Source organism: Ricinus communis, chromosome 6, assembly GCF_019578655.1.
Source record: "Ricinus communis isolate WT05 ecotype wild-type chromosome 6, ASM1957865v1, whole genome shotgun sequence".
In the NCBI taxonomy this organism is placed as follows: Eukaryota; Viridiplantae; Streptophyta; class Magnoliopsida; order Malpighiales; family Euphorbiaceae; genus Ricinus; species Ricinus communis.
This window is the reverse complement of record NC_063261.1, coordinates 11,966,250-11,989,800: the sequence shown is the minus strand read 5'-3', so window position 1 is coordinate 11,989,800 and position 23,551 is coordinate 11,966,250.

Below are 23,551 nucleotides of genomic sequence, written 5' to 3'. Positions count from 1 at the left end.
AATAGAAAAAGCAATGTAAAATATGAGAGGTAAACCATGTGAGTTTTATACAATGATTTCAAGTTTTTTTTATATATGTTAATAGACTACAAATCTAGAATCTTTTCTTGAGCTTGAAACAAAAGAGGACAACCCATTCTTCTACCTCTTTATGGCTTTTGATGCATCGATAAAAGAATGGAGATATTGCAAACCTATTATGGTTGTGAATGGAACTTTCTGAAAGCAATATACGACGATAATAGCTACAACACAAGATGCAGTAGATAAGATCTTCCCTTTGGCATTCTATGTAGTAGATTTAAAAAAAATTATCTTGAAATGGTATTTCATCAAAATTAGAAAAGCATTTGGATATAGAGAAAGAATATATATAATATCATACAGATGCAAAAGTATAAATAAAGTATATTTTGAAGTTAGCCATGGAGTTTATACATTTCATTTGTTAAATAATATGAAGATTAACTTTAAAAAATACAAAAAAGATTAAGGACTTATTTTTTGTAACTGCAAAAGCATATACAATTGAGGAATTTGAGTATCATATGTAAGAGTTTGATAAAGTGGATAAACGACTTCAACAATATTTGAGTAACATTAGATATCATAGATGGGCTAGAGTTTTTTATATTAATAATAGATACTCAAGTATGACATCAAACATTGTTTAATCAAAAGCAACAAGAAAGCTACCAATTATAACCTTACTAGAGTATATGTGTGCTTTAGTTCAAGAACGGAGTTGCACAAATAGAAAAATTGCAAAATCAACATTCACAAAGCTGGCAAAAAAAACCTCAGGATCTGCTCACTAAAAAGTTCCTTAATCTTAATACATGACCTAAGTGAATGGGTTTGAGAAGAGATTCTTTTTTCTCCTTTCACGAATTAGAGGTTTAATCACTTGAGAAAGTTTTTTATCTAATTTTATGGGATGCCAACCCAACTCTTGGTTTTGATTTAATTCTTGTTTGTTCATAAAATATACAACTTATTAGGGGGATTCATTACCTGAATAGGCTTTATCTTTGATAAATACACCAATTGCTTAATCCTTATGTTTAACATTAGTCACTTTTAATTATTACTATAACCAACCTAAATTTGATTGCTAAACATTAGCATATGATTGAAAATAGTATTCATAATTAAGTCTCTAGTGGAATGATACTCTACTTATCACTTTATTACTTGACACGATCGATGCACTTTGCTATTTGTGGATAGTGTGCATCAAGTTTTTAGCGTCGTTGCCGGATATCCTTTTCTATTGTGATATTATTAGTAATTCAAAAGCTAGTGATTTAGTATTTTTATTTTTATTTAATTATTCTTGTTGTGTTTGTATTTTCTTTAGGTACACGAATTTATACATGACTCAAGCTAGTTCGATAGAACTATTCGCTTACGAACCAAATTAGAAAGAACTTTGAGGAAGCAGCAAAGGGAAGAAAGAGAACAAGCTTTAGCTGAAATAACGACAGAGTTACAGAATCAAAACTAAAAGGACTGGGAGGAACCAAACCAAGCAGAGGAACAGTTAAGAATGGCAGCTCCACTTAGGAAGAGGACCATACAAGAGTATGCACACCCAATTCTTAATAAGGCTATATCGAGTATTATTAGATTGAACATTGCGACAAACAATTTCAAGATTAAGCTCAACATCATTCAGATGGTTTGATGGTTTGCTAAATGAGGATCCAAACACTCATTTGGATGATTTTCTTGAGTTATGTGATACCTTCAAGATTAATGGGGTATCAGATGATACTATCAGACTGAGGCTATTCCCAATTTCGTTGAGGGACAAGCTGAAATAATGGTTGAAGTCATTTTTAGCTAGGACATTTACAACTTGGAATCAGCTGGCCAAGAAATTTTTGAAGAAATACTTTCCACCATCTAAGACGACCAAGTTGATGAATGACATAGTAGGATTTCTTCAGTAGGAGAATGAGACTCTGTATGATTGTTAAGAACAGTTCAAGAATTTATTAAGGAGCTGTCCATATCATGGTTTAACTTTATGGTTGCAAAATTAAACATTCTTTAATGGATTGAATTACATAAGTAAATAATCTATTAATGTAGCAGTAGGTGGATCGTTGAGTAATAAGACTCTAAAGCAAGCTATGGACCTTATTGAGCATATGGTAGTCATGAATTATTAGTGGCAAAATACAAGAGAGCAGGTTTGAGTCAAAGAAAGTGGGATCTATGCAATAGACAACATGGTAGCTGTAAATGCACAGCTATAGGCCATGAGCAAAAGGATGGATCTTTGACTATGTCTTCATCTAGAAGACATGCATAAGTTATGACCAGTAATTGGTGTAGGGAGGTCATTAAATTCAAGATTGCCAAAATGGCAATGTTTTTACTAAGCCGAAGCAGGTTGATTATGTGGGAAATGCTCCTAAGAAACATAACAACCCCTACAACAATACTTATAATCCAGGATGGAAAAATCATCTGAATTTCTCTTGGAGAAGTTAGAATCAGTAAAGACCTCCACCACCAGGGTTTCAACAGCAATAGGTTCCCTCTAGGAACCTAAAAGAGATGATGGAGAGGTTTATATCAGCTTATGAAACTCAATTTCAATCTACAGAAGCCACTTTTAGGAACCATCAGACTTCGATTCACAATTTAGAGAATTAAGTGGGACAGATTGTAAAATTGTTGAGTGAAAGGCCTCAAGGAAGTTTGCCAGGTAACACCAAAGCTAATCCCAAGGAGCAGCTTAAAGTTATTATATTGAGAAGTGGTAAGAAATTAGAATTTAAGGCGAGAGAAGAAGAAAGTTTAACTACAGTTAAAGAAGTAATTGAAGAAGAAAAAGGTGAAGAGATTGAAGTGGAAGAAAAAGTGGAAGCATCACCAAAGCCTACCCCACTTTTAAAGTAGTATAAACCACGGGTACCCTTTCCAACCCATCTTCAAGAAGACAAAATGGATACATAATTTGGTAAGCTTGAACTTTTTAAGCAATTGCATATTAATATATCTTTTGTAGAAGCTCTTTCACATATGCCCAAGTATGCGAAGTTCTTGAAGGAACTCCTCTCTAACAAGAGGAAACTTGAGGAAGTATCGATGGTGCAACTGCCAGAGTCATTCAGAGGCGGTTACTAAAGAAGCTAAAAGACCCATTGAGTTTTACTATTCCTTATTTTATTGGTAATTTAAGTGCTGATAATTCATTGGCTGATTTAGGGGCTAGCACTAGTGTTATGCTCTATAATTTATTGGCTTAAAGAACCGAAGCCAATACTTATAAGCATTCAATTAGCTGATAAATTTATTGTATACCCTAAGAGTATTGTTAAGGATGTGTTAGTTAAGGTTCAAGAATTTATATTTCCTGTGGGTTTTGTAATTATGGATATGGATGAAATTGTCGATATTTCTATTATTTTAGGAAGACCCTTCCTTGCTACAGCTAGAGCCATTATTGATGTGCACGATGGTAAGCTTATTCTTAAAGTAGGGGAAGAGCAAGTGACTTTTTAGATTCCTAATGCTATGAAACATCTGTGTCTACTTGACGACCTAGACTTTAATGATGATAAGATTGGAAATGAAACTATTAATTTAATTTCATCTATTGTTGTTAAAGATCCCATTGAATTGTGCTTGATACATGAACAGTAAAAATACGAGATGGTGGATGCCTTAGAGTAGCTTGCCTATATTGAGGCAGCAAAATCAATGAGGAAGAAAGCACTTGAGTCAATTAACGCCAAAAGAATAGAGGATGAGACCATCTTGTGAGGACCCACTAACCCTAAAACTTAATCAGCTCTTATCTCATCTAGAGTATGCATTCTTAATGTTCTTGGTCAAAGGAGAGAAAAACACTTTCAACCTATCTATTACGCAAGTAAAACGATGATTGAGGCACAAATAAATTACACTACTACTAAAAAATAATTGCTTGTCATTATCTTTGCTTTTGACAAGTTTTGATCATACCTAATATTATCAAAAGTGATTGTATACACTGATCACTCAACATTGAGGTATTTATTCTTTAAGACTGATGCAAAACCTAGATTAATAAGATGGACTTTACTCTGATAGGAATCTAACTTAGAGATACAAGATAAGACGGGAGTAGAAAATTTGGCGGCTAACCATTTATCACTCCTAGAGAACCCTTATTTGGAGGAGTGATATGAAGAGGATATTAATGATCATTTTCTAGATGAGCAATTGTATGCTATAGTGAGTTTGGTGAGTAATTCTGATTTTTTATTCCATGGTATTCTAATTTTGCAAATTATCTTGTTGCGAGATAACTTCCAAAGGATTATCACCAAAAGAAAAGATTCTTTCCTGATTTAAAATATTACTTTTGGGAAGATCCATTTTTGTTTAAAATATGTGCTGATAGGATAATAAGGAGGTGTGCAGCATGGCCAGAATCCATGAGCATTCTTGGTCATTGCCATAATGGACCAGCTGGAGGACATTATGTGGTAAGCAAGATAGCTTAAAAAGTACTAGAAGTAGGATTTTATTGGCCAACTCTATTCAAAGATAGCCACGCGTTCGTGCAAGAATGTGATCATTGCCAATGTACAGGTAACATTTCATCTTGTGATGAGATGCCCCAATATGGCATACTTGAATATGAAGTTTCTGATGTATGGGATATCGACTTTATCAGACCATTTCCTAATCCTTTTGGTAATAAATATAATTTGGTGGCTATTGACTATGTTTTAAGATGGGTTGAGGCACAAGCTTTGCCTTATAATGATGTTAGAGTAGTAGTAAAATTCTTGAAAAAGATCTTCTGTAGGTTTGGCGTCCCTCAGACCATTATTAGTGATAAGGGCACACATTTTTGCAATGTTTAATTAGAGAAGATGTTAAGAAAGGTTGGTGTCACGCATAAATTTATATGGGCGGCGGTTTTGGATGAGTGTCCAAGTGTCTTTAGCGACTACAGAATTGTAAGGATTTTTAGCCTAATTGGGAGCACGCTAACTAGTCAATGAGACTAGCGCGAAGATGGGAGTTGTCACCCGAGTAATCACCGAGGCACTTTTACTAATAAGTGATGTTTCTTAAATTCCATAAGGAAGCTTACGCATAAAATCCAGAGATGGATCTAGAAGCCAACTTCCTTATTTTTATATGTTAGTCTTTAATTTTACTGTTTAACACATTATTCCTTATAAAAATAAGCAGTTCATACACAAGCATACCAAATAACACATATAATTCACCTAGGTCTAGCCCTTTTTATTCAAGCCCATCACATATTGGAGTTGTTAGTCTAATGTACTAGTTAATTATGTATATATACCTCACCTAGTTTAGCCTAATTATATATTATGCTTTTGATTTCTAACCTTTGAACCTAATAGACTACTTATTATGACAAGGCCTGTTCTGTGTGAACCTAGTCCTAATAAAGCCTAATCCTAACTTAAGCATGCCAAAGCCCACTAAGTCTACTTCAATTTGGAGTGTATGCCAAGTTATATATTAATTAGCCTATTGGAATATAGTGTTCATGTTGGGTCCAATTTTAATCCTAAGTCTATGTGGCATGTTTTAATCAAATAACACATTTTTAATCAATCATACAATAAGCAAAATAAACAAAATAGGATGCAAAAAATAAACCTAACTACTACAACTAAAATTGTAAAGGAAAAGACCTAAAAATCTGATACAGTACATAAAATACATCAAACTTAACCAAAACTAAAAAATTTGAGCCAAAACATTGCACAACCGATTGGCTCTAGGGCTCCAGGTTAGTCTTTTTTTTTTTATTCGTTAGTGTATCTCGCATCCTTAGAGCCGAATGCACAAAGACTAAAATTAATTAGATATGAAAAAAATAAAATAAAAATAAATAAAATAATAAAATAAAAACAACATGAATCAATTGATTGGTCAAAAACCCTAGAACTAGAAGTCCATTAAATAAAAAGATAGTAAATTAATCATACAAGCCTATTAGACATATTTAATTACTGAATCATAACGAAAATATAAATCTAATCATTAATCCTATTGCATGTGTCTAATCAGATTCAAAAAAACAATAATTGGCAAAATTATCATATTCAAAACCCTAGTATTCTTATTATCAGATTTCAAAACCTAATTAACATGCAGATCCATAAGAAATCCTAATTTAATCATACTAATCATAAATAGCAACAATAACCCTAATCGTGTTTCTAAAAAAATAACAAAATAAAGAAAAAAATAAAGAAAGCAGTTTAAGATGATGATGGATGCATGTTTGGAGGAACCTGAAGTTGTTTTCGTAGTTGATAGTTCCGTGAGTATCGGATGATGAGGATGTAGTTGAATCAAAGTCTGGAAGGGAATCTAATGTTGGAGAGAGGTTGAAGATTTTCTATCGATTAAAAAAGAATTTTGAAAAAAATGATTCTTTCTTGAGTGACTTGAGTCTTTTACCTAGTGAAGAATGATAATAATTTTTTTCCATTTTCTCTCTCTCTTACTTATTCTCTCTATGTATCCTCCATCAATTTCTTTTGTATCTCTCCTAATCCTGGATGCTTCTTTCAATTTATAAAGATAGATTTTCAGAGAAAATCCTAAAAGAGACGGTAATCACTATTAGAAGTTGATAAATATCCAAATTTAATTCTTTAATTTTTAATAATTATCACAAAAAAAACTATGATTATCACTAAAAACCTTCTAGAATCTTTATCTAGACGTAAAATTGTTGAGAAAAATGATTCGGAGTGAAGAAACCTCGATCAGTACTATGTAGAGTCGATTGGCTCTTTGTACATAGGGAAAGTTTAAGAAAAACTTGCAATTAGGTCCTGATTTTGTGAAATCCCTCGTTTTGACCCTCAAACTTTTTTTCTTGAAAATGGAGTGCAAATTGATTTTGGAAAAGTAATTCCAGCTTGATTAACCTCAACCCTAATCTTAGATTCACCCGTCTTTCATTTTTTGAGACCCGAGAAGGCAATAACTTTCATCACAAGGTTTTCCATATTTTCCTCAAAATCTAGATCCAGAAAAGGGGCATTGACAGCTGCCCCTGATTTTTTGAAATTTATGAGCACACATGTGATTAAATAAATTGAGACAAATTATAGATATCAAGGATATAACAAAAGGATATTATGTGAGCTGTAGAAGGCATGCCTCGTAAGCTTGAATTTTGATTGCTAGTTTGATGTGGGGGTCATGCCAGCTTGAATTACAAGGATTTCACCTACTTAAGTTGAGGGCTTTTGCCTGCTCGGGAAGAGGACTTTGCCTGCTATTTGGGAACTACACCTGTTGAATTAAGAGCTACGCCCGTTGATTTGATGACTGTAAAGACTTCTCGCTGGCTATTTTTTATTCTAGGAAATAATTTATGCATTCAAGTCAATTCTATAATTTTTTACTTTCGGGTACTTTCGGTTGGAATTTCCCTCATTATGATATGGCTTGATGCTTTTTGGAAGCTATACTGATGTTTGACCCATCCAGGGACTAAAACATAATTTTGATGCATTAGGGACCCAACTTGTGATTTTTGTGAAAATTCCAACTCGGAGTGCCAATTGGGCTTCTACATGTTTTCTGTGAACTCGTAGCAACTTTTTAGACTAAAACGTGACTTTGACAGGTCGGGGACCTAAATGACATTTTTGCCCCCTCCTTAGGACATATAAGTAGCCTTATATCCATACTTTATTCATTTTATCCATTTTCCTTTACTTTTCTCTCCTGTATTTTCACCTCGTTGTTTTTCTGAAAATTTAGTGACATATGTATACAAATACAAGTTTAGAGGGATCAGTTTGAGCATGTACATCGGCTAGTTGGTGCTACAAGGAGGCAATTCTTCGTCATCGATGAGGACTGGTAGGTAAGAAAATGACTTATGCAATATGAATGTATGCATGTATGAAATGCACTAAGTAATCTCCTTTTGGGTTTTCACTAGAGGGGCTATGAGGGCTTGCAAGGGAAACTAGACGACCGGTAGCGTCAGTTTGACGCTAATCAATGTCGCATTGAGATGATGACCCTTCAACTATCGACCTTGCAGAACTAGGAAATGGATACTAATTCAGATGACGAGATGGGGGGTTCGAGAGAGAACTCTAGCTTCTGATTCCTCCTTTGTACTTTTTTCTTATTTGTTGCTTGTAGAACTTAAAATTCTTGTAGACTTTTGACTTTTGAAGATATAAAATATGAATTTGGCTTTTGAATTACCTCTACTATGCTTATTTCCTTTTATTATTACATTTGTATGAGCTTGTGCACTGAAAATCAAGTGAGCGGTTGAGAAATTGCCAAACTGGCTAAAACTTGCACTGAGGAGGCCATACAGCCGATCAGCTATATGCTCAGCCAATTCGACTTCGGCTTTGCGCACAACTGATCGGCTATAGATATTGCCGATTGGCTCTGCGATTGCAGCATCCAATTCGGACACTGATTTAAGGCCTATATATACCATGAGCCCTCCTTATTTCTTTATACATGATTTCACACTTTAAAAGTCAACAAATATGTCTTAGAAAAGCGTCAAGAGCCTACAAATTGTTCTTAAAAACCTCACTGGTGATGATTGGATCAAACTTGGAGAATTCCACCTTTCCTATTTCAAGGCCATGCAAGATACTAAACTTGATTATGGGTTCCTTCACTCTGCTGTCAACTTTTGGTGCCTAAGGGACCATATCTTTAAATTCAATGGACAAGAATTGTGTCTCATGATTGAATAATTTTCTACTACTCTTGACGTTCCCATGGATTCTACACATCCCATTGCCCTGCCAAAACTTGATGTGCCTTTTCTTGACAAACTAGTGGAGTTATTTTACATGCCCCCAGCCGAGATACTTTTCCTATCACGAACCGATTTGTGGGCCCGTGACCGGCACTAGAGAATGGGTAGGCGTAAGGCTACCAAATCCCGTAGTAAGCCTGACTATTCACTAACTCATGTCTATTGGCACTTTTCATTAATTAACCTTAAATTTCGCCTGCCAGCATAATTAGGCAAGACCTGAATTTACATAAAATTACAAAATGATAAATCTGAAATTTCCTACTACGAAGATTCTAGAATTTTAAAAGTTAACATACCAATAATATATCAGTTACATTAATCCAAAGATGAAGGAATCAGGCTGCTAGATGAAAAGAACTGCAGAAAAAACTAACAACACCTGGAAAACAGTTAAATTGAGACTGTCAGTCTCGAGAGTGAGTTAAAATCATATATCCAAAAATAAATACAAACACTTCAATAAAACATTTGTTTAATTTAAAATAAAATATTAGGTCATGCAAAAACACATATCATGCCATGCTTCTTATAAAATGAATTTTACATACTGCGGGATGGAGTACCTCAATAGAACCCTAATCCCCATTACTAAATAGTCTTAGCCTTTCGGCTCTCTCGTTCCAACAGAACTGGCGCCCGGAGAATGAAGCTCAACCAGGGTCCTTAAATCGAGTCTGGTCACTTAATTTCCAACAAAGCCAGTGCCCAGAGAGTAATGCTCGACCAGGAACCTTTACTCCGGCAAACTCACTCTACTCAGCCTAGAGAGTTAAACTCGACTAGGGCAAGTCCTAAATTTACCTTTTACTATATGTCTCAGATTCATACCGGTGCGCACGCAGTCCTGATGCAACCCATCAGGTGGCATGTTCTACTGCCGTCTCATCCCAAGTCAACATGTATTCACAATAGCATTGATGCAGAAAACAATACATATATGAATAGTAATTAAATAAATAATTAAAATATTAAATCATTTAATCAGAACTATTACGTAAAATCTTAGCATGACACATGTAAATAGATATATGACTTTAACTCACAGTTCTGACAACCTCCTAGCTCTGCTCCGATGCCTCGGGTGGAGCGAGCCGAACTGACGGATTTATCTAATCACGGGAACAATTCAATCAGAAAAAGTAAAACATTTAATAAATAACCATAGGCCTAGACTCCTAGAATTAACTATGTAAGAATTTCGAATTGGTAAATTCTATTAAAAATTCAGCAGAACCTCCCCTAAATACGGACGTCTCCCCCCGTATAACGGGTCCAAGACCTGCTAGAAAACACTTCAAATATTTCAACAATTATTTTTCTAATTTTTCTAATGCTCAACACAATAATTAATCACATAATTTTTCTCAACAAACTCTAAAATCTATGGGTTAGAGAATTACCGAGACGCTTGATCACTCCGTCGACTCACCTCCAGTCGCCGAAGTCTGATCGACGATCTGAACAAGCCTACGAGCTCGAGACAACGCGCTGATGATGATCCCAGTACCGATCATCCGGAGAAATTTAAGGATGATCTCGGCCTTCAATTTTCAAATGGAGTCCGATCGCTCCGAAACTAGTGCCGTTGGAAAGCTTGAGCAGGGGAGTCCGGATATGCCCTCTGATCGGCCAAAGCTCGCCGGTGACGACCGAAAAAGGCTAAAATTTCGGCTGCCTTTACTTCGTTAGAACTCCTTCCTCTGGCCACCAACATCGACGCTGCTACTCCTAAAAGAAAGCATTCAACTCATCGGTCATTTTAAGACCTACTTCCCGCCATCGTCATGAAAATGCCCTCGAACGGCGTCGACAAAAGCCCCCTTTCTTTTTTGCGCGTGTCATACACGGCTCTTCCACCCGGCACTTTTGTCTCGACCGGCCACTGGATGGCACCAAGCTCCTCTCCTCCTCCTCTCTCTCTCTCTTCCCTTCCCCGATGCCGTTCTTCTTCTCCTTCTTTTCTTTCTTTCTTTTCCTTTCTCTTATCGACATTTGGTCCCTGAATTTTTACTTAATAACCATTTAATCCCTCAACTTTTTAATTACTAACAATTTCCCCTTATAAGAATTTTATTTAACCCTCCAACTTTTCTTTAGCTTTTTAATTAAGCCCCCTAACTATTTGATTTGGGCCAAATTACAATTATTAAAAATATAGAATTACTTATTTAGCCTTGCTTTTAAATGTGAAATTACTAAAATACCCTTACCGACACATTTAGTTGCAAAAATATCAACCATACAAATTTTCATTAAAATCCCATATTAATAAAATTATATTTTTAACCCTTATTTCAAAATTAATTATCAATTTAACTCTAACACTTAATTTAACTTAAATAATCAATTTGCTAATTATTTTCCAATTAAAGTCAATACCATTTGCTAATAAAAATTTATCATTCCTTAATAAATTCTTTTATAAAATATTATTTACTAATTCTTTCATAACTCTCAAATATAGAATTTAATTCATATATTCATATTGGGGGAAAAATTAAGTGACATATATATATATATATATATATATATATATCCTAATTAAATTACTCAAAATAAAGCTAAATTAAATTAAATAAAAACTCATTATTAATTATTACTAATATTATTATTATTAAGAGAAAATTATGGGTATTACATTCCTATTCTATTTGCGAGTATATTACCCTTACTTCATTGATCTCTTGTTGTGAGAAGAAGGAGAAGGGCATGCCTTCTTAGATTCGGATGCTAGGATTTTGCCTTTATACCCAATTTTTGTTGATTTCTCCTCAAGGAGAAGGAGATACCATAATTGCTAATATTATTGACTATGTGGAGCATGGAGTGGATCTAATTTCAGTTATTTTAGCTGAAACTCCTTGGGTTAGACATGTACAAAATCCATCAACAGTTTGGTGGCAGCCCTATTCTCTTATAAGTATATAGTCAAATCTCTTTTCTTTTACTTTTTGTCTTAACTTTTGCCCCATTCTTTTAGCATAACTTATTTTTGCCTAAGCCTCCCTTTCAGATTTTCAACTTAGCTTCATTTTTCTTTCTTTTCTTTTTCTCTTTTAATTTATCTCTTTTTGCATATTTAGCTACGGGAGAAGCTTCAGATATTGATCATCTCGATGGATATCGATAAGTACGAGCTGCAGCACGTGCAGACTTGATTAATTGGACCCACAAGGTTATGATAGCTAGATTTCTTGGATGATAGGCATTCCAAACACGCTTATTCGTTGAACTTGCCCTTGGTGGAGAATCAAGCATGTCATGCTTACAGTACCCCTTTTTCAGATCCAGATATCGAGGAAAAAATCAAAAAATCCTATCATGAAAGTTACTCATTTCTCGGGTCTCAAAAGGCGAATGACAGGAGAATCTGAGGCTAGGGTCGAGGTTAATCCAGCTGGAATTAGCTTTTTGAAATCAATTTGAACCTAATTGTCAGAAAAAATTAAGTTTGAGAGTTAAGACGGTAATTTTTACAAATTCAGGGACCTAATTGCAAGTTTTCTATAAACTTTTTCTATGTAGAGCCAATCGGCTGTACATAGTGCCGATTGAGATTTTGACGCTTCAACGTCATTTTTTAGGATGATTTCACATCCAGATACAGATTCTAGAAGGTTTTGCTTGATGAGAATCATCGTTTTATCGATAATTATTTAAATTGAAATAAATAAAATGAGATATTTATCAAAATTTCTAAAATCTATCGCTTTAAAGAGAACCTTATCTATATAAATAGAAAGAGGTGTTTAAGATTTTGGGAGGAGGCAAGAATTGAAATTCAATTGAGAGTTATATTAAGAAAAAAGAAACACTGAGAAAGAAGAAAAAGAAAGAAAATCAAAAGAAAACAGAAGATATTGCACTGTCGATAATAATTAATATTCAAAGACTTGAGCCACTTGAGAAAGAGGAATTTTAGAAAACTAGCCACTTAACAAAGAGCACTTTTGGAAAAAAATTTCAACCGATAGAAGGTTTCTCAAAGCCAGATCTAGCTCTGGATTCCTACCCAGTTTTTTATTCAATTGTCTTCTCATCGCTCGAGACTCGCAAATCCAACATACACGGTAACAACTTGAAGATTTCTTTCACCATACATCTGCATTCATCATAAAACTGGTCCTTTCATTTCTTTTTTATCTTTTATTTATTTTTTTTATTATTTACTCTTAGAAACATGATTAGGGTTTTTATCTTTAATAAACATTATTAGATTAGGTTTTCATAAATAGGCATGTTAAAAGGGTTCTGAATATGATGATAAGAACTAGAGTTTTTTTAGATTTGACATTTTACTAATTAGGGTTTTAGATTTAGTTAAAAACATGTTATAGGATTAATATTTAGGTCTTATGTTAATATGATTTAGTAATTAAGTCTAAATAAAAACATGATTCTTTATTTTGATAACCTACTATCAATTTATAGGATTTTAGGGTTTTAGTAATTTAGGCTGCTTTTAGCTTCTATAATTTTATTTTGGTTATTTTATCTCATTCTAATTTTGTTTAAACATCCGTGCATATGAAAATTGGCTCTGAAGTGTGAGATTGAATTGGCTAATAAAGGAGAATTGAAGAAAAACCGACTGAAATGCACCCTTAGACTCTAGAGCCAATCAGCGCAATATAGAGCCACTTGGCTCTATACTAAGCTGATCGGCTAAACATGCTGACCCCTATAATTTTTTTAATGTATTCTTGGCCCCTGTTAAGTTTTAGGCCTTTCTAGTTCTGTAATCATAGTTGTGGGCGGGTTGTAATAGCTAGAGTTTTCTTTTCTGACTTATTTTCTTTATTATTTTTTTATTTATTGCATGTTAACCCAATATATGATTACATGCTTGATTAATTAAAATGGGCCACCTAGACTTAGGGCTGAAAATTGATCCAACACGAATTTGATAGTTTAATAGATTAATCCATTTTAACTAGGTCGAAACCCTAAAATCTGATTAGATTATTAGGCTTTGGCATGTTTAGCTAGGGTCTGGACATAGTTGGAATTGAGATCACAATAAATGGGCCTTCTCATAACAAGTAGTCCAATAGGTTTAAAGGCTGCAATCCAAAGAGCATAACATATAATTGGGCTAGAATAGGTGATCTTGTGCATAATTAGTTAGTAAGTTAAATTAATAACTTAAACATGGGTTGAACTTGAATAAAATAGGCTAGACATAAGTGTATTGCATGTTGTTTTGGCATGCCTGTGTATAAAATGCTTGCATTCATAAACAATATTTTGTTAAGCAATAAATTTAAAGAAAGGAATTTGAGAAAGTTGGCTTCCGGATCTATCTCTGAACTTTGTGGCGTAAGCTTCCTTATGGAATTTGAGAAATACCACTCATTAGTAAGTGTCCCAATGACTATCCGAGTGGCGACTTCCATCTTCACGCTAGTCTCATTGACCAGTTAACGTGTTCCCAATTAGGTTGAAAAGCCTTACAGTATTGTAGTCGCTAAAGACACTTGGGTGCCACCTGAAACCACTGCCCATAGTGGCCCGACCAAGATGTGGAGATAAACCTTGACTTTGAAAGCGAGCTGACCATCGATGACAATTTGAAGGCTTAGTTTCAGCTTTAGATTTCCACTTCTCCTAGCTTTTCTCGAGCCAAGAGGACTTGAAAAGTAGCTGCTCTATCTAAGGATGCAGATGCAAATACGAAGAGGATGAGAAAATAAAAATTATGCTTCTTTTTATATCTCATTTATTTCTTTTGGGACTTTTAGCTTTGTTTTTCTTTTAGTTAGTGCATAAAATGATAAACAGACGTACATATGTTTGATAATAATTCTAAGCAGTTTTATTCATTTAGTAAAAGCCTAGATGGGTACATTTTGATTTCTTACAATATAACTCCTATTATCATCTAGTCGCTTAAGATTTTCTAGTTGATTATTTTCTCTCTTTTGCCCTGACTTTTGCCTGACCAGCCTTTTCAGGTTTTCTGATCAGTAGGCTATTTTTCTACGATTTATTCTTTATTTTTTATACATAGTATTTCTTGAGACGATCTATGTTGTTTGGTTCAGTGAACTCGTTCCCCTCCAAGTCTGAGAACTTAGCTGCACCCTTTGGGTAGGATCTTCTTTACCAAGTACGATCTCCTGTTGGGTCGATTATAGTAGGTCTTGTATGCTTCAATACTAGATCATCAGCTCTGATCTTTCCTGGCTTTACTCTTTTATTGAATACCCTAGCTATCCTTTCCTGATACTGCTGCATATGACATAAGGCTTTAATCCTTTTCTCATCAACCAAAGCCAATTTATGTTACATTTGCTCAACCCATTGATATTCTAGTATTTTAGCTTCCAATACAACTCTCAAAGACTTTAACTCTAGCTCAACTGGTAAAACTGCTTCAGTCCCATAAACTATAGAGTATGGTGTTTGCCCAATCGATGTTCGCTCGGTTGCCCAATATCCCCAAAGTGTAAAGACTAATCGAAATGACTAGTCTTTGTGATTTCATACTATCTTTGAAAGTATTTTCTTCAGTTTCTTATTGGCTCCCTTTACCGCCCTATTTGCCTCAGGTCTATACGAGAGACTTGTGATGCTCGATCTTGTATTCTGCTAGCAAGTCCACTATCTAACCTATAAATTGTACCTAGTGAATGACTCGATTTCAATCCATTTTAAGAATTAATCAATTGCCACAATTATGAACCTGTGGCCATTCAAAGGAGATTTTATTTCTCCAATGATATCGATCCCCCCAAGCTGCAAAAGGCCAAGGAGATGTTAAGTTGTACAGCTCAGTTGGAGGTACATGACTCAAGTTATTGTACAGTTGGCATTCATGATATCTCCTCACCAACACTATGCAATCCTTCTCCAATATTAACCAATAATAACTTTTCCGCATGATCTTCCTAGTTAATATTATGTCATTCATATATGTCTCACATACTCCCTTGTGCATTTCCTTCATTACACTTGAGCTTCCGCTTTAGTCACACCTTAGAGCGATACACCTAACACCATCCTTCTATATAGGACTCCCTCGTGACTAATGTAGTTCCTAGCTTGAATCTGTAGCACTTATCTTTCTCTAGCAATCACTTCTTCTTGATATTCCCTGCTTTCTATAAATCTCTTCAGATTGTAGAACCATAGTTTCTCTTTCGATCCTATCTGAACTTGCATTATTCGATCCCCTTGATAACAAGGCACAGCTGATTTCACAATCACCAAAGGCTTATCGAAAGCTACTAGGGATTGACCCACATAGACAACAAAGTAGTCAGCGCATCTGCTATCTAATTCTCGTCTCGAGGCAAGTGTACAAAGGAACACTTAGTTGCACACTAAAGTCCTGAGATAATTGACATATACTTCAACCTCTCTTCTTTTACTTCATTCCTTGAGGGCTTGTTAGATTACCAGCATGGAGTCCCTGTAGACTATCAAATGCTTAGCTCCTGCTACCACGATTGCTTTTAACCCAAATAAACATGCGTCGTACTCTGCCATATTATTGGACACTTTAAATTCCAATCTCTTGGCCATTGGCAATATCTCCTTTTCCAGTACGATCAAAACTACCCCTAGTCCTACCCCTTTCGCATTTACAGCTCCATCGAAGTACATCTTCCATTCCTGAATCCCGATTGCCCCTAAATTCTAATCAAGAAATTCTAGATCCTAAGGGTCATCTCCTTTGAGATTACATTATGAGCTAAAAACTCAATTACAGCTCTACCCTTGACTAACCTCTTAGTGATGTACTCAATGTCGAATTTTGTCAAGAGCACTAATCATCTAGCCAACTTTCCTGTAAGAGATGGAGCTTCAAAGAAGTACTTCAGATGGTCTGTCTTTGAAATTGACTGCATCTTATAAGACTGAAAGTAGTGCATCAACTTCCTTGTAGCCCTCACGGCTAAGCACGTCTTTTTCACGAGGTTATACTTCAACTCATAAGGCAGCAACTTTTTACTGAGGTAGTAGACCTCATGCTCCACATTGTTGGGTTCGTATTGCACTACCATTGCCCCAATTGCTTCCTCTTCCAAGGCCAGGTATAGGATCAGCGGCTTGCCATCCTTCTACGGCTTGAGTACCAACAGCTTCATCAAATACTCTTTAATTCTATCAAAGGCCTTTTACCAACGTTCATCCTACACAACGAACTGATTCTTCCTCAGAAGCTTAAAGATAGGATCACAAACCATTGTGAGCTTGAAAATAAACCTGCTAATGTATTTTAAGCATCGCAGGAAACCTCTGACTTATTTCTTCATCTTCGGCGCTCGCATCTCTTAAATAGCTGATGAGCATAGTTTTACACATATTTGCTTGCATATTATTGCGTATGTTCTTAGCAATTATTGTGCTTTTATTCCCAGATCACCCGTGTTTTGTGTTTTTTTGCATTTCAAGAACATTTATAGGACCATCATCGGTGTTTAAGAAATTATAGATCAATACGTGCGAAATGTAGGGCGAGAATTCATCAAGATCGGACAAGAGCTGCCACACATTGAGCGCTACCGGCACGAGTCAAGGTCAGGCCGACCATCACGCCTAGACTCGGCCGTGACCAACCATCAAAACTTGGTCTTCAAAACAATAGTTTGGGCACGATTTCCGTAGCCACCACGGCCTTCAGCACGGCCCGTGGTGGATAACACGGGGAGCAACACGGCCCGTGGTAGCCAACACGGGGAGAAACACCAGTGGTGAAACCCTAGTTAGTGAGATCCATAGTTTCAAAGACGGCATGGACTCCGAAGTTAAATATATAAGAAAAAATGAATTTTCCGAGAAAAGAGGGAGAGGGAAAAGAGTGACATTGAGCCCTAGTGGCTAGTTCGGTTTCGCACAACACCGGAAAGTAGAGAAAGTTGTAGTGAGTAGAATCCTGAATCATAAGATTCCGAGTGCAAAACAGATAGTGGAGCAATTCAAGAGGCGTTTGGGAGATTAATCAAAGTGTAGATCCGGATTTGGAGTTCGCTCATCCAATTCGAGATAAAAGGGTGTACATGTTTTATTTTCATTATTCTTTCATTGTAATTGATTTCCTAGATTGTTTTAAACATGAACATGTTTAGCTAGACTGATTTAATCCATTTGGGATTTCTTTACTATGTTGGCTTGATATTATATTGTTGGATTGTTTGAGTTGGTTTTGTATTCTTCTTGTTTTCGATTAATAAAATAATGCATTATTCATGAGACGTTGTGAATTGTGATGTTTAGATTGCTTTATGAGATTGAGAAATCCGTTTGGCAATTCGGAACTTTGAATAACAAGAACCGGTTAATAATCGCTTAGAGATAAGGATAATTAACTAGCCGGATTAAGAATTAACAAAGCTTAATAGAGGGCGGATTAAAGCTTAACGCTAATTTAAGAATCAATCGTTAGGAAGAGATTCCAACTTTAGGTTATTAGGTTTAAGAATTCGGTTATCTCGAGAGAGAAACCGAATTCGGTTAAGAATTCGTCCACGGGTAGCATAATTAGACTCACCGATCCTTTATCTTTTGTTTGATTGCCAACTAGTTTAGATTCCCTTTGGGTTTGTCTTCTTGTCTTGATTATTTCACTTATCAATTACTCCTGCATCTCCCTTAGGACTTAGCTTGTAGTTAATAGTTAGTTTAGAATTTATTCATCATCCATTTTAGGTTAATATAACAAAGAACAAAGGAGTAACTCTGGGCTTTCGCTTTCCCGAGGAATACGACCTTGATACTCGCCATTAGTGCTAGACTGCATCGATAGGTACACTGCCTTAGATTGTAGCTAACACGAGTAGCACCCATCAAGCATCGCAGGAAACCTCTGACTTATTTCTTCATCTTTGGCGCTCGCATCTCTTAAATAGCCTTGACCTTGTTTAGGTTGATCTCTACGCCTTGGTGACTCACTATGTACCCTAACAGCTTCCTTGATGTAACTCTGAATATTGCTCTTCTTCAGGTTGAGTCTCAGATTATACCTTTCCACTCATTCTAAAAACTTATCAAGAGCTTGAAAGTGTCTTTCCCTTATTTCAAACATTACCATCATGTCATCAACGTACAGCTCCACCTCCATGTGCATCATATCATTAAATAACATAGTGTCTACTCTCTAATAAGTTGCTCCCACGTTCTTTTATCTAAAAGGCATAACCTTGTAGTAGTACGTTCCCCACTCGGGTGATAAATGATGTCTTCAGTTTGTCCACCACTGCTATCATGATCTGATTATACCTAGAGAATTCGTCTGTAAAGGAGTACATCGCATTCGAGCCGGCATTATCGACTATTACATCTATATGAGGAAGAGTAAAGTCATCCTTGGGGAATGCCTTGTTCAAGTCCCTATAATCTATGCACATTCAGACCTTACCATCCTTTTTCAGGATTAGAATAATGTTTGCCAATCATTCGGGATAGTCAACCATATCGAGGAAATTGGCCTTAATTTACTTAGCGACTTTTTCATGTATTTTTTCTATCCATTCCGACCTCAGTTTTCTCATCTTCTACTTGACCAGTTTGATATGCGGATGAGCCGGGATATAGTGCTCTACTATTTTTCCTGTCTAGACCTGGCATATCGTCATAGGACCAAGAAAATACAACTTTTCTTTTTTCTATTATTTTCTCAAATTCTCTCCTCTTTTTAGGAGTTACATCATGAGCTATTAGAATATTTCATGTATTTGCATCTGTGCTTGAATTAAATGAATTAATTTATATGGAATTGATATCAAATATGCATATATCATGAAAATTAAAATACACACTACAGTTCAGAAAAACATCACACAAGTAAGTAAAATATTTATATAATTGGTCTTAGAAAGAAAATATACATCGTCCTCATAAATATCAAACATTATTACATCATCATCATAAAAAAACATTAATGATATTATTTTCAATAAGAATAGCTAGTTTCTCTTGGCATATTTTCTCCGGCTAAGTGGTGAACTCGTCTAGTTTCAGCTGTTCTATCTTGGTAGTGACCTTCTCTCAAACTTCCTTATACTAAGTTCCACCATCCTGTCAATTATCTAGTTCTTGAAAATCTCAAACCCTAGTACCTCAATCCTAACTACATTAATAGGTTTGGGCTCTCTAGAGTAGAGCTTGTACTCTTGGATGAACACGTCTTTGAGAGTCTTGCCCTTCGGTTTTCCCTCGTCTTCCTCTTCAAAATAACCTAGTCCTTACTCAGTTTTCTAACCTTTAAAGTCTGGCAGCTCCACAATACCCCCCCGATTCTTTCCCAGCCTCATTCTAGGCATGGAGTTCATTTTCTTGGACATGTTGGCTACTTTAGGATCCATGTAGTCCTCATGGAGAACTGCCACTTGCAATCCAGTAAGGGTGTCCACCTCATTGACGGCTTCTTAGATTGCTGAGACAACCTTACCACCTTCAGTGTTGCTGGTGATGATCTCGCCTTCATGAGGGAATTTCACCTTCTAATGTATTGTGTAAGGAACTCTTCCTAGGGCTTGGAACCATGGCCTTCCCAATAACAGTGCAAAAGTTACTAGGATGTCTAGGACGGTGAACTCCACCCAGGATTCAATAGGACTCATCTTCACCAGTGCTAAAAGCGTTGATTCCACATCTCCTTTTGTCTCATTATAGGCTCTTATGACCATGTATGATGGTTTTAGGTCTTTTGCAATCATCCCGAGTTTAGGGAATATGCAAGAAGGACAGACATTGATAGCTGACCCGTCATCCATCATCACACATGGAGTTCTCTTCCCTTTTACTATTGTTGCTATATAAAGGGACTTATTATGGCCTATTCCCTCAAGTGGTAGGTCTTCATCCAAGAAGGTGATCATCCCGGTGGTCTTGTCAATTACCGTTTTGATCATCTCCTCATGAATAGATGTTGTGCTAACACTTATACCAGACAAGGTTTGAATTAAAGCCTTTCTATGGTTCGGCGAATGCATCAATAGTTCTTTGACATCAGTTGTCTTCTTCTCCTTCTTCCATCATTCTAGCCACACGACATCTATGCCTTCAGGTGCTTGCTTATCTTGCTTCAGCTCTTGTACCTCGGCTTTTTTACTCTTACCCACTAGCTCAGTTTCAATATCATTGTCTGCCTAAATGTCCTTAGCCTCGGCGTCTTGGACTACACACTTATCCCCAAAGCTAAACCAAATGTCGGTAACCATGACAAACTTCTTTTCCCTTTCTTTCCAGATCTTCAAAAGACAAGATTCACTAGTGGTTTGATCTTCATCTGATCCCCAACCACTTGGCACAATATCCTCAATTCGAATATCGAACCTTGAAGTGAAAATGGCCTGAGAGCTTCCCAAGTAAGTCTTCATACTTATATCGAGGAAGTTGTTCAACCTCCCATTCTCCAAAGTTGATTTAAGTCCTAAATCTCGTGCTTGAGATGGTTGTACTCATCCATCATACGCTTGTAAAGTCTGGTGATACTTATAATATTAACCATCATGAGGCTTAAGACTGTCATTTAGCAATTAGGGCTTAAGCTTCCTGTTTAAGTTTAGGTGATGGAACACCACGAATAGTGATGCCCCCAGGTCGGTGAAGGTTATTTGTGGGCTATTTGGTTTGGCTTCTAGTTCGGTTTGGGGTACGTCTACAAAAGAGTTAATAATCTCCTCTTCACTGAAATCAGAGTTGATTGTGGACACTTGGTCTGGGGGTGGTGTGTTGTTGTAGTTTGGTAAGGGGTTCCTTCTGGTACTAGGTTGATCAGGGCCAGTGAGCTTTCCAGCATCGATAAGGTCTTGAATTTCGTGTTTTAACCGGATGTAGTTGTCAATATGGTGGCTAAGTGCTTGGTGGAATTTACAATAGGTGTTGGGTTTCTATTCGGGTGCATTAGAGTTTGGTGGATTCTTTAAGGTAGTAGGTTGGAGCATTGCCGTTATGTACCAATCTCTCAAAGATGTAAGAGAGAGGTTGTTTGAAGTTGGTAAACTTCCTCGGTTAATGTACAACATTCACATCTAGGGTCCTACTCCCCCCAGCCTGGTAGTTTGCCTTTTCACGATTCTCACAGTCTTTCTTTTGTCGTTCTCGATTTCTTCGACCTGTAGCCCATTATCATATACGTCCATGAAGGTTTTCAGGTTCATCATCTCTAACTTTTCAACCTATCCAGGAAGAACATTTCGGACCATAATACAAACTTGGTCCTTTTCGGAGGGCTTGTTCTTCATTAATTTAGCCTTATTCCTCCATTTGGTCAAGAAATCAGAGAATGACTCATTTAGCTTCTGCTTGGTGGATGCGAGATCCCTGAACGACACTTCTAGATGAGTGTTGTAGTCATACTGCTTGACAAAAGAATTCCATAAATCACGCCTTTGAAATCATAGGTGGGGTCCAAACCTTTGATTTCTAGCATACCCTGCATTTTATCAAGCCTGGCGCTCAGACCACTCACGGCTTCATTGGTAGCAAGGTCAGTCTCCCTCTTAGCCTTTGATGAGCATAGTTTTATACATATTTGCTTGCATATTATTGCGTATGTTCTTAGCAATTATTGTGCTTTTATTCCCAGATCACCCATGTTTTGTGTTCTTTTGCATTTCAGGAACATTTATAGGACCATCATCGGTGTTTAAGCAATTATAGATCAATACGTGCGGAAACGGACGAGAATTCATCAATATCGGATAAGAGCCCGCATGATACATCGAGCACGGCCCGGACTCCGGCCGTGCTCAACCATTGGCTTTGATTCTTGAAATTTGCACTTTGGGCACGGTTTAGAGCCACCACGCCTTCAAAGACGACCCATGGTGGCCAACACGGGGAGCAACACTACCGTGGTGAAACCCTACTGGCGAGATCCATAGCCAAAGACGCCCGGACTTCTAAAGGTCGAGTTAAATATATAAGAAAAATGAATTTTTCTTAGAAAAGAGGGGGAAGAAGGACATAGAGCCTGGCTGGTTCGATTTTGCACAGATTGAGTGCAAAGAGAGAGTCATGGGAGTAAGAATCCCTGAATCGCAAGGTTCCGAGTACAAAACAGAGTGGAAGCAATTCAAAAGGCGTTTGGGAGATTAATCAAAGTGTAGATCCGGATTTGGAGCTCGCTCATCCAATTCGAGAGAAAAGGGTGTACATGTTCTATTTTCATTATTCTTTCATTGTAATTGATTTCCTAGATTGTTTTAAACATGAACATGTTTAGCTAGACTGATTTAATCCATTCGGGATTTCTTTACTATGTTGGCTTGATATTATATCATTGGATTGTTTGAGTTGGTTTTGTATTCTTCTTGTTTTTAGTATTAATAAGATTATGCATTATTCATGAGACGCCAGGAATTATGATGTTTAGATTGCTTTATGAGATTGAGAAATCCGTTTGGCAATTGGAATTTTGAATAACAAGAACCGGTTAATAATCGCTAGAGATAAGGATAATTAACTAGCCGGATTAAGAATTAACAAAGCTTAATAGAGGCGGATTAAAGCTTAATGCTAATTTAAGAATCAATCGTTAGGAAGAGATTCCAACTTTAGGTTATTAGGTTTAGGAATTCGATTATCTCGAGAGAGAAACCGAATTCTGCTAAGAATTCGGCCCACGGGTAGCATAATTAGACTCACCGATCCTTTATCTTTTGTTCGGTTGCCAACTAGTTTAGATTCCCTTTGGGTTTGTCTTCTTGTCTTGATTATTTCATTTATCAATTACTCCTGCATCTCCCTCGGAACTTAGCTTGTAGTTAATAGTTAGTTTAG